This window comes from Cetorhinus maximus, chromosome 9 (assembly GCF_964194155.1).
Source record: "Cetorhinus maximus chromosome 9, sCetMax3.hap1.1, whole genome shotgun sequence".
NCBI lineage: Eukaryota > Metazoa > Chordata > Chondrichthyes > Lamniformes > Cetorhinidae > Cetorhinus > Cetorhinus maximus.
In genome coordinates, this window is record NC_135887.1 from 112,911,885 (window position 1) to 112,923,967 (window position 12,083).

Genomic DNA, 12,083 nt, shown 5'->3' on the forward strand with positions numbered 1-12,083 from the left:
TTGACATAAATGTTATCCAATAGAAACTAAACACGCGGCTGAGGTAACCAGCCTGTTGTTATTGACATAAATATTGTCCAATAGAGCCCAAGTGCGTAGCTGAGGTTGCCACCCAGGAGTTGATTGACATCACTGTTATCCAATAGCCATCGAAGCCTGGGCGGGGCACCCGGCCATTGCGTGATTGACATGAATATTATCCAATAAAAATCGCAGTCAAGGCTGAACTGCCCGCTCAGTAATTGATTGACATGTATACTGCCCAATAGAAATACAAAATGACAGCAGGTTCTTCTTTAATTGGTGAATGCCCTCTCCTAGGCGGCGATTGTCTGCGATTGGCGGAGGTCGGCCAATCAGTGGCGGGCAGTGCATGCGAGGCGGGACCTGAGGGGCCGCGGGGAGACCGGGACTTGGAAGTGGGAGCGGTGGCAGCGGCTGGGAGATAGGGCTGGGCCTGAGCGCGGCATCCGGATCGGAGCAGGTAAGGCCGGGACAGGGCGGTGGGTATCAATGTGGGGCGCTCTCCTCAACTCCCCTTACCCGTGGATTCCAACTCCCTCACCCTCCAATCTCCCATCCCCCAAATCGTTCCCCTCACCCCGTCCCCCAAACCCCTCACCCCGTCCCCCAAACCCCTCACCCCGTCCCCCAAACCCCTCACCCCGTCCCCCAAACCCCTCACCCCGTCCCCCAAACCCCTCACCCCGTCCCCCGTCCCCCAAACCCATCACCCCGTCCCCCAAACCCATCACCCCGTCCCCCAAACCCCTCACCCCGTCCCCCAAACCCCTCACCCCGTCCCCGTCACCCCGTCCCTCTCACCCCGTCCCCCAAACCCATCACCCCGTCCCCCAAACCCCTCACCCCGTCCCCCAAACCCCTCACCCCGCCCCCGTCACCCCGTCCCCCAAACCCCTCACCCCGTCCCCCAAACCCCTCACCCCGTCCCCCAAACCCCTCACCCCGTCCCCCAAACCCCTCACCCCGTCCCCGTCACCCCGTCCCCCGTCCCTCTCACCCCGTCCCCCAAACCCCTCACCCCGTCCCCCAAACCCCTCACCCCGTCCCCCAAACCCCTCACCCCGTCCCCCAAACCCCTCACCCCGTCCCCCAAACCCCTCACCCCGTCCCCCAAACCCCTCACCCCGTCCCCCAAACCCCTCAACCAAAACCCCTCACCCCGTCCCCCAAACCCCTCAACCAAAACCCCTCACCCCGTCCCCCAAACCCCTCACCCCGTCCCCCAAACCCCTCACCCCGTCCCCCAAACCCCTCACCCCGTCCCCCAAACCCCTCACCCCGTCCCCCAAACCCCTCACCCCGTCCCCAAACCCCTCAACCAAAACCCCTCACCCCGTCCCCCAAACCCCTCAACCAAAACCCCTCATCCCGTCCCCCAAACCCCTCAACCGAAACCCCTCACCCCGTCCCCCAAACCCCTCACCCCGTCCCCCAAACCCCTCACCCCGTCCCCCAAACCCCTCACCCCGTCCCCCAAACCCCTCACCCCGTCCCCCAAACCCCTCACCCCGTCCCCCAAACCCCTCACCCCGTCCCCCAAACCCCTCACCCCGTCCCCCAAGCCCCTCACCCCGTCCCCCAAACCCCTCACCCCGTCCCCCAAACCCCTCACCCCGTCCCCCAAACCCCTCACCCCGTCCCCCAAACCCCTCACCCCGTCCCCCAAACCCCTCACCCCGTCCCCCAAACCCCTCACCCCGTCCCCCAAACCCCTCACCCCGTCCCCCAAACCCGTCACCCCGTCCCCCAAACCCCTCAACCGAAACCCCTCACCCCGTCCCCCTCACCCCGCACCCTGTCCCCCAAACCCATCACCCCAAACCCCTCACCCTGTCCCCCAAACCCCACACCCTGTCCCCCAAACCGAAACCCCTCACCCCGTCCCCCTCACCCCGTCCCCCAAACGCCTCACCCCGTCCCCCAAACCCCTCACCCCGTCCCCCAAACCCCTCACCCCGTCCCCCAAACCCCTCACCCCGTCCCCCGAACCCCTCAACCGAAACACCTCACCCCGTCCGCCAAACCCCTCACCCCGTCCGCCAAACCCCTCACCCCGTCCGCCAAACCCCTCACCCCGTCCGCCAAACCCCTCACCCCGTCCGCCAAACCCCTCACCCCGTCCGCCAAACCCCTCACCCCGTCCGCCAAACCCCTCACCCCGTCCGCCAAACCCCTCACCCCGTCCGCCAAACCCCTCACCCCGTCCGCCAAACCCCTCACCCCGTCCCCGAAACCCCTCACCCCGTCCCCGAAACCCCTCACCCCGTCCCCGAAACCCCTCACCCCGTCCCCGAAACCCCTCACCCCGTCCCCGAAACCCCTCACCCCGTCCCCGAAACCCCTCACCCCGTCCCCGAAACCCCTCACCCCGTCCCCGAAACCCCTCACCCCGTCCCCGAAACCCCTCACCCCGTCCCCGAAACCCCTCACCCCGTCCCCGAAACCCCTCACCCCGTCCCCGAAACCCCTCACCCCGTCCCCGAAACCCCTCACCCCGTCCCCGAAACCCCTCACCCCGTCCCCGAAACCCCTCACCCCGTCCCCGAAACCCCTCACCCCGTCCCCGAAACCCCTCACCCCGTCCCCGAAACCCCTCACCCCGTCCCCGAAACCCCTCACCCCGTCCCCGAAACCCCTCACCCCGTCCCCCTCACCCCGTCCCCCTCACCCCGTCCCCCTCACCCCGTCCCCCTCACCCCGTCCCCCTCACCCCGTCCCCCTCACCCCGTCCCCCTCACCCCGTCCCCCTCACCCCGTCCCCCTCACCCCGTCCCCCTCACCCCGTCCCCCTCACCCCGTCCCCCTCACCCCGTCCCCCTCACCCCGTCCCCCTCACCCCGTCCCCCTCACCCCGTCCCCCTCACCCCGTCCCCCTCACCCCGTCCCCCTCACCCCGTCCCCCTCACCCCGTCCCCCTCACCCCGTCCCCCTCACCCCGTCCCCCTCACCCCGTCCCCCTCACCCCGTCCCCCTCACCCCGTCCCCCTCACCCCGTCCCCCTCACCCCGTCCCCCTCACCCCGTCCCCCTCACCCCGTCCCCCTCACCCCGTCCCCCTCACCCCGTCCCCCTCACCCCGTCCCCCTCACCCCGTCCCCCTCACCCCGTCCCCCTCACCCCGTCCCCCTCACCCCGTCCCCCTCACCCCGTCCCCCTCACCCCGTCCCCCTCACCCCGTCCCCCTCACCCCGTCCCCCTCACCCCGTCCCCCGTCCCCCTCCCCCCGTCCCCCTCCCCCCCCCTCCCCCCGTCCCCCTCCCCCCGTCCCCCTCCCCCCGTCCCCCTCCCCCCGTCCCCCTCCCCCCGTCCCCCTCCCCCCGTCCCCCTCCCCCCGTCCCCCTCCCCCCGTCCCCCTCCCCCCGTCCCCCTCCCCCCGTCCCCCTCCCCCCGTCCCCCTCCCCCCGTCCCCCCTCCCCCTCCCCCCGTCCCCCCTCCCCCTCCCCCCGTCCCCCTCCCCCCGTCCCCCTCCCCCCGTCCCCCTCCCCCCGTCCCCCTCCCCCCGTCCCCCTCCCCCCGTCCCCCTCCCCCCGTCCCCCTCCCCCCGTCCCCCTCCCCCCGTCCCCCTCCCCCCGTCCCCCTCCCCCCGTCCCCCTCCCCCCGTCCCCCTCCCCCCGTCCCCCTCCCCCCGTCCCCCTCCCCCCGTCCCCCTCCCCCCGTCCCCCTCCCCCCGTCCCCCTCCCCCCGTCCCCCTCCCCCCGTCCCCCTCCCCCCGTCCCCCTCCCCCCGTCCCCCTCCCCCCGTCCCCCTCCCCCCGTCCCCCTCCCCCCGTCCCCCTCCCCCCGTCCCCCTCACCCCGTCCCCCTCACCCCGTCCCCCTCACCCCGTCCCCCTCACCCCGTCCCCCTCACCCCGTCCCCTCCACCGCAGCCCCTAACCCCGACCCCGTGCCTGTCACCCCCCGTTGCCCCCCCCCCCCCCCCCCGGTGCCTCTCTCACTCTCTCTCTCTCTCTCTCTTCCCTCCCCCTGCCCTGAGCTCCACCTCAGCCTGCCACCCCACACCGTCATGCCACTGTACTACGCCCTCCAGACATGCAATGCCGCCGCCTGCTGTGCCCCACCAGCGCCGGCACTGCGTGCGTCCCCACCCGCTGCGTCCCCCCACCATGCCCCACCTGCGCACGTTGCACCCCCCTGCTGCCCTGCCGTTCCCCATCACCCACAGACATATTCCTCCACATTCTTTGGTCATATTCCACCACGCCTTCCCTCCCTCCTGGTCATATTCCCTATCCGCCTTATTTTTTGGCCATAACCTCTTCTCCACCCCCCGCCCCCCCCATTCAAAGTTCCCCTACATTTCATCTCCCCTCCCCTGACTGCATTCCTCCCCCCCCCCCCCCCCCCCCCCCCAACCAATGCAACCCACCCCTCCACCCCCAGGTGTCCCATTTCCTTCTCCAACTCAATCCCCCCACACCCTTCTCTCCTCTTTCAAGCCTGCAGCTCACCCCTTGTTGTCCATCTTCCTGTGGCCCATAGTGCCAGTTGGAGCTCATTCCCAGTCCAACAGTGTTATTATCGGCCATCTGTTTTGGGTGTAGTAACAACAGCCCACCTCAGCGTACTTTCGAGTTGCAAAGTCTGCGCATAATTTAACCCTTAAAAGGTGGATTCCCTGTCATATGGAAAACTCTATTGCATTTGAGATACCAGTGGAATTTGGAGTAGTTGATCCTAAATTTTGACATTTGTTTTTGCTGGAGAGATTGATGTTGATGGACTGAAAATCATTCTGTGCGTTTATTAATCTGGTTGCGGTTGTCATGCATCAACACCACACAGAGGGAGGCCATTCGCTTCATTGTAGCTGTGCCAGCTCTTTAAGGAGCTATCCATTTAGTCCCACTCCCCCTGCTTTTTCCCCATGGTCTTGCAATTTTTTTCCCTTCAAGTATTTTCCCAATGCCCATTTGAAAGTTACCATTAAATTTGCTCCCATCACCCGCTTTCCAGATCACAACAACTTGCTGTGGTAGAATTGTTTTTTTCTCATCTCCCCACTGGTCTTTTTGCCAATGTCCTAAATTCTGTGTCCTCTGGTCACTGGCCCTCTTGCCAACAGAAACGGTTTCTCCTTTCCGACTCAAACAAACCCTTGTGATGTTGAACACCAGGACAATCCCAGTTTCTCTAGTTCCTCCAAGTAACTAAAGTCCCTCATCATTCTGGGTAAGATGTGTTAATTTGTGCTCTTGTTTATTCTGGTTTCAACTTGTGTAGACTATTGCTAAACTACACGGAAGTGAGAGAAGGAAGGAAAATCTTAGGATTGATGTGGGAGCTGGAGGTGTACTGGGTTCACTCCTTGTCTTTGATCTCTTGGTACCAGGATTAAATCCCACACTGATGGACTCAATGTTATTTGTGTGTTGGATTGAGAGTGCAGAATGCAATGATTTTCAGTACTTTTTAAAAATTCAGTGCAAAATACCATGAATTTAATTTTCAGCCATGTAGACTGCGAGCTCTGGAATTCTAGAGCTCCTTGTCCCTCTCCACGTCTGTCTCTTTTAAGACCCTCTTTGGGATGTTTTGCTTTGTTTAAAGGTGCTGTTTAAATGTAAGTTGTAGTTAAATTTGAAGCTAAATTGACAATCTAATTTTGAGAAGGGCAGCCTTAGTCTGTGCCTGAATGCATTATACGGTTTTCTGTCATTGTCCATCTCTTATCCAATTCCATTTTGAAAGCTAGGATTGAATCTGCCTTTCAGGCAATGCATCCAGATTCTAACCACTCGCTGTGTTTAAAAAAAAATGTTTATCCTCATTGTTTCTTTTGCCAATCACTTTAAATCTGTGTCCTCTGGTTTGCAACCCTCCCTCCAATGGGAACAATTTCTCCCTATTTACTCTAGCCAGACCCCTCATGATTTTGAACATCTGTCAAATCTTCTCTTGGATTAAGTGCATACTTCATGCACACTGCTGACTTGTTGATTGTTTTGAAGTTCAGTTCAATTATTTTCAAGACCTGTCCAAACATAATTTACACAAAAGAAAAGTTGACTGGTATGTTACCAAGATGTCATCTCCTGCGTGTAGGTTGCTTTTTAATAGCTTCTATAGTGTTACTAGGCTTCTACATATTTTGGAAAAGTTGTCTATGTCAACATGCCTTTGGGATATTCTTAATCTAGGTTGTTTCCAATGCAGCCACTTGTATGTAATCTCAGCGAAGCATAGTCAAAATGCTCACCCCAGATACAATCTAATTTTGGAACATTAAAACCTGTACTGTTCTTACAGGTGATTTTATGAGGTGATTTGAATGATTTACAAAGTCACCATTTCACTTGACTGTATGCATGGGTATGGATGTATAGTTGTTATGTTACTAGACTAGTCATCTAGGCACCAGGACTAATATTCCAGAGAATGGGGGTTCAAATCACATGTTAGGTTGAGAATTTGAATCCAGTTTAAAACAAAAGATTTGAAAACTGACCATGAAGCTTTTGGAATCTTGTTAAAAACCCAACTGATGTCATTTAGGAAAGGAATCGCTAGTCCTACACCAATGTGCCATTGCGCTGTAAGGGATACTTGGGATAGCCTTGCCAGCAACGCCCATATCTCAATTACAACATTGATTCAAGTTCCCAGAATAATATAAGGAGAAAAACAAGACTTGAGACATAAATAGAGCAAATTGTTATGGTCAGCAATTAGTGTAATGGATATTTGGTGTAGCTTTTAAGATTTCATTTACTATGCACAATAGTTCAAACAACTTTCAGGAATGAGTTGAATTTGATATTCTATAAGTATGTTGAAGACATTGCACACAATCACAGTTTTAATGTTATGTAGTATCAAGTTAGTGAAAATATCTTTTAGGATCATAACGGTGTTCATTATAAACCCAGTTTTCTGCATCTGTGGATCGAAGCAGGCTACTTGTCCTGTTGTGTTGTCTCAGTGTGATCAGGCCTGAACAACAACAGCATTGCAGTGTCTAAAAAAAAGATGGCCAAATGGATTATTTTCCATCTTTTTGCTGCCTGGTGTGAGAATCTTCCATCGGGTTGAATATTACTTTGGAGTTCAGATGACTTGAACTGCGAATTTTTAGTTCATGATTGCAGCATGGACTGCCTGATATTGACTGACACCAGTGCTGTAGTTCAGTATTTACTGTTTAGATATGTACACCAGGTTTATCAATCTTTACAACACAAATCACACAACTAGATATGAGGTTTTATAGGATTGTAGTTAATAAGTAACAAATAATTGTCTAATTTAGAGATCTAAAACATTATTGATCTGTGTGTTCAGGCAGCTTTGTAAACCGACATTTTGTCATTGTTTTAAGCTATTTTATAGCTAACAGCTTTTTTACACTATGGTACAACACAGAAAGAGGCCATTCAACCCACCAAGACTGAGGAACAGCCCTGTTAGTCCCACTTCCCTGCTCTTTCTCCATGATGCTACAATATTTTTTCTTCACATATTTACCCAGTTCCCTTTTGAAGATTATCATCATTTGTTTCTGAGTGCCCTCACACTCCACCTGCCATTTTGTTTAAATCTGTGGCATGGATAGATTGTTAACAATTGAGCTACCAAGTTTCATATGTCTCAAGCTGCTTTTGTCTTTTTAATAATGAAGGAACTCAATTTCCAGTGGTTCTATACTAGGAATTTATGCTCACTTGCACCAAATGGGAAACAAGACACTTAGCCCCTGTTGCACGTGTAAATTAGCTGATCATCCAAGAAAGGTAGATATAAAAATATGTTGTATGTTACAGATGATTTTGTGTTACTGTATGTTGTATGTAAAATGTTACTCATTTTTTTTCCTGTCTGTAACTGGAAATTAAGAGCTAATGCGCCACTGGTACAGGGAGGAGCATTGGACAGTGCTGCTGATAGTGGAGAATGAAGAGCTTGTGTTTATCTAGAGCCTGCTTGTGTTGTAGATAAGGCCAGAGTGCTTCACACAATGAATTACTTTTTGGAGTGCAGTGACAAAAGGTGTCCAAGCAGCTGTCTAGAGCCAGCAATGACAGAATGATTTTTTTTTGCCTAATGATGTTGAATAACTGAGAAGTATTGACTGATAAACCAGCAGAACTTGAATGTTCTTCTTTGCAGGGTGTCACGGGGATCTTTAACACCCACCTGAAAAATACGACCTCGGCTTACCAAGTTGTTTGGTGGATAGCCTCTCAAGTTATGCAGCCAAATTTATACACTGAAGTTCTTGTTAGGGACTTGAGCCCATGACCTTCTGACTCAGGCGAGATTGCTATCAATTGAGCCAAGCTGACGTGCACAGTGGCTGCGTTCTCTGGCTGCTGACTTTTGTCTTCCAGTAAGTGAAGTCATGCTACATGTTTATATATGGGACAGCATTATCAGCAGGAGAAAGGAACTTAAATAAATGTACACAGCTGCTTTTGAAATGACTGGTGTCTGTAAATTGTATATTTGATTGTTTCAAGTGAAAGCATAACTTTGTCTGGACACTCGCAAGAATTTAAAGAAAAAAGACTCTAATCTGTATCTTGCAGACATTTGGAAATACTGAACGGACTGTTCAAGTTTTAGCTGCTGTTTTTTTTTGGAAGAGTTGATGCAGCTTGGAGGCTGCGCAGGATTTGAGCCACCCATGACTAAATACGTGTTGCATGCAGATTTGATAAAATTAACAATTTGACTTAAATGTTAAGTCATTCAAAAACTCAACTTTCAAAAGTGAATACTTTGCATGAACAAAAATATTTGGGTCTCGAGATTGTCTAAATGTGAGCATTGTCTTTATCTGAGACAGTTATATGCTCATTTAAATTAACGGCATGATCTCAGGAGTTAACTATTTCTGTTGCTGATTCTTCAGATTCAATGAATACCGTGCTGAGCACAGAATTCTTACAAATTCTGACATTATGTACAGCTGTCTCGCTCCTTTGACAGCACATATCAGGGTGACATGAACTATGTTGCAGAAGAGGGATTGAAAGAACCAATGTTTTAGTAACATCAGACTTTAATGTTCTCACCTTCTGTACATGCAAACATACAAATTAGGAGCACGAGTAGGCCACTTGGCTCTACAAGTCTGCTCTGCCATTCAGTGAGATCATGCCTGATCTGATTTTAACCTCAGCTCCACATTCCTGCTTACACCCTCATGCTTATCAAGAATCTACCTACCTCTGCCTTAAAATATTCAAAGACTCTGCTTCCACTGCCTTTTAAGGAAGAGTTCCAAAGACTTCCAACTCTGAGAGAAAAAAAATTCTCAATTCAGTCCTAAATGGGCAACCCCTTATTTTTAAACAATGGTCTCTAGTTCTAGATTCTCCCACAAGAGGAAACATCCTCTCCACTTCGGCCTTGTCAAGACTCCTCAGAATCTTTTATCTTTCAATCAAGTCGCCTCTTACTCTTCTAAACTCCAGCTGATACAAGCCTAGCCTGTCCAACCTTTCCTCATAAAATAACATGCCCAGTCCAGGTATTTGTTTAGTAAACCACCTCTGAACTGCTTCCAATGCATTTACACCCTTCCGTAATTAAGCAGACCGATACTGTGCACAGTACCCCAGGTGTGGTCTCACAAATGCCCTGTGTAACTGAAGCATAACCTCCCTTCTTTTGAGAAGGAATACAGGCATTTTGGGATGGAAGAACTAACATTTTGAGTGGCTTATGTTTTGAGTGGGTGGGGGTTATTGGCATCAATGGATGTGAAAGCCTTGCATTCTTGATGTTGGTCTACTTTTTTTCTTCTAGGCTGCAGGATTCTGTTCCAATTTGCCAGCTATTCCTGTTTCCATTACAGACATGCTTCACACCCACCCCACCACAGCCTCAGCTCTTTATATGCCCTCTGCATTTAATTCCTTTCATTGTGCTTCTTATTTTTTATATTAATGTCACATCTGTTAAACCATCTCTTCTGTTTAAACTGTCCTTATGTCCCCCTACCTCCTGTGTGTTTTGATTTCTTTCTCTCTTCCAAGTGCTCTATTCATTTGTTAAATGCTTGTTTATCTGTAAACAAAATCTAGTTTTCGATCAAGGGTTAATCTGGGATAATAACTTGCCTGTTCTCTCTGTAGACGCTGACTGACCGACATCCTCAGTGTTTCATGCATTTTTTTGTTTTCGCTGTTTCAGAGATTGGGTAATTAGTTCTTGGGAGTGAGAATCTTTTCTTCAGTAGTGTACTTTTTGCATGTTCTGGAGTGATTGCATCAACTCTTCCAAAAAAAATGTTGTAGAATCACAGTTTTTGAACTCACTCTTAGGCGCTGGCCCTTGCTTTGTTTTAATATTTATCTCATCATGTTTAGCGCTTAAAATAAACACTTGAAGGTCACGGGGGAGCAGTGGTTAAACAGAAATCAGTGATCTTCAATGTTGCGCGCTTTCCTATTGAGGTTTCATTGCAGCTATTTCCAGTTAGCTGGTTGGAGACCCTTGACTTACATCGCTGAAAGAGTGGAAATCACTCTGGAGGGTATGTTTACGCGTTTGCCATCGCCTTCACAAGATGAGTGGGAATAGGTTTCTTTGGAACTCAAAAGTGACAACTTTTTCCATCCATAAACAGTGATTATTTTTGCATTTCTTGGCAGTCATTCTTGTGGTCTCTTGGAGTGAAAATGCCAGCCTCAGGCTAAATTGTAGGTGGTTCAGTGCTGATGGATCATGATTAATTAGTAAGAACTGGGTCAAAAATCCATAAACCAGTTTTAATTGTTTATCTCTTTCAGGGAAGTAACTTTCACTCCTTCAGTGACGACGCAATTCAAATCCAGATGTTAGAGGTGAGGGCAGTGTACAAATCCGTTATGTCAGCAATGCCCAATAGTACTTGAAAGTCTATTAGACTTAGGTTTGTTGTTAGCGTATCTGTAGTCAGCTCCGCCAAAGAAAGAAATAACTTGCATTTCTATAGCGTCTTTTGCTATCATAGGACATCCCAAAGTGTTTTACAGCCAATGAAGTGTTGTCACGGTTATAATGTAAGAAACATGGCGGTCAATTTTCACAGATCAAGCTCTCAAAACAGCAATGTGATAATCAGGAGATTTTGTTTTGTGATGTTTGAAGTATAATTATTGATCAGGATGCTGGGAAGAATTCCTCTGCCCTTTGATTTGTGCCATGCGATCTTTTACGTCCATGAAAGAGCAGGCAGGTGGGGTCTCAGTTTAAAATCTTACCAGAAATATGGACAAGCTAATGTTACTCTCCAACAATAAAACAGAGAAAACATGTTATAACTGTATGCATCTCAGATCTTTGAAGTTTTGTGTGTAGATGGAAGGATATTTTTCACTGTTCAATTACAGTAGTTCTATTATGTGCAATTAAGACCTGATTGATACTCAGTGGATTATGTTTGTGTTAGCTGTTTGTAAAACCTTTTATCTATTTTTCAAAGGCAAAATACTGCAGATGCTGGAAATCTGAAATAAAAACAGAAAATGCTAGAAATATTCAGCAAATCAGGCAGCACCTGTGGAGAAAAAAAGAGTTAATATTTCTGGTCTGTGACCTTTCACCATAGACCTGAAATGTTATCTAATTTTCAGTTAGACGCTATGGATTGAGACCGAGAAACATGCTTTCAGCACTATCAATTATTGTTGCTTCCGTGAAGAACTGCAAAAATTCTTCACGGCTTTATATTTTTCAGTAGTTTTCCTGTCCCACATCAAATCAGATTTAACATTTTTTGGAGTATCTTGGCCAGTTAGTGCAAATTATATTTGTGATAAATAACGTTTTCTTCCATTAATGGATTGCCTGTGACAATATTATGGTAACTTTTTATTATATAAGGACAGGAGTGTTTCACCATGTAAGACACAATGCTATTCTGTGTAAGGCAGAGCTGAGTTTAAATTCAACAGTGACTTTAGGGGCCACAAACTTTAATTGCTGGAAACAGGTATGGGTCAATTAGAATGTAACTGTTCTTTTGTAAATTCACAGTTGCTTATAAATTCCTTGGCAAGGTCAGCAAATAAAAGCAGTAAGTGAATGGCTTACTAGTCTTAAATTATTTAAAACTATAAGAAATTGAATTCTGC

The 12,083-nt window shown here is 50.4% G+C and overlaps 1 protein-coding gene across 2 annotated transcripts in view; it reads left to right on the forward strand.

Annotated features, from left to right (window-relative positions):
• The first annotated feature begins 381 nt into the window (after nucleotides 1-381).
• far1 (fatty acyl CoA reductase 1) overlaps nucleotides 382-12,083 on the forward strand; it is a 123,735-nt gene continuing 112,033 nt past the window's right edge. For both annotated transcript variants that reach the window (XM_078549384.1, XM_078549385.1), the window contains exon 1: nucleotides 382-484. The gene's annotated coding sequence lies outside the window, so the exon portion shown is untranslated. The remainder of the gene's footprint in view (nucleotides 485-12,083) is intronic.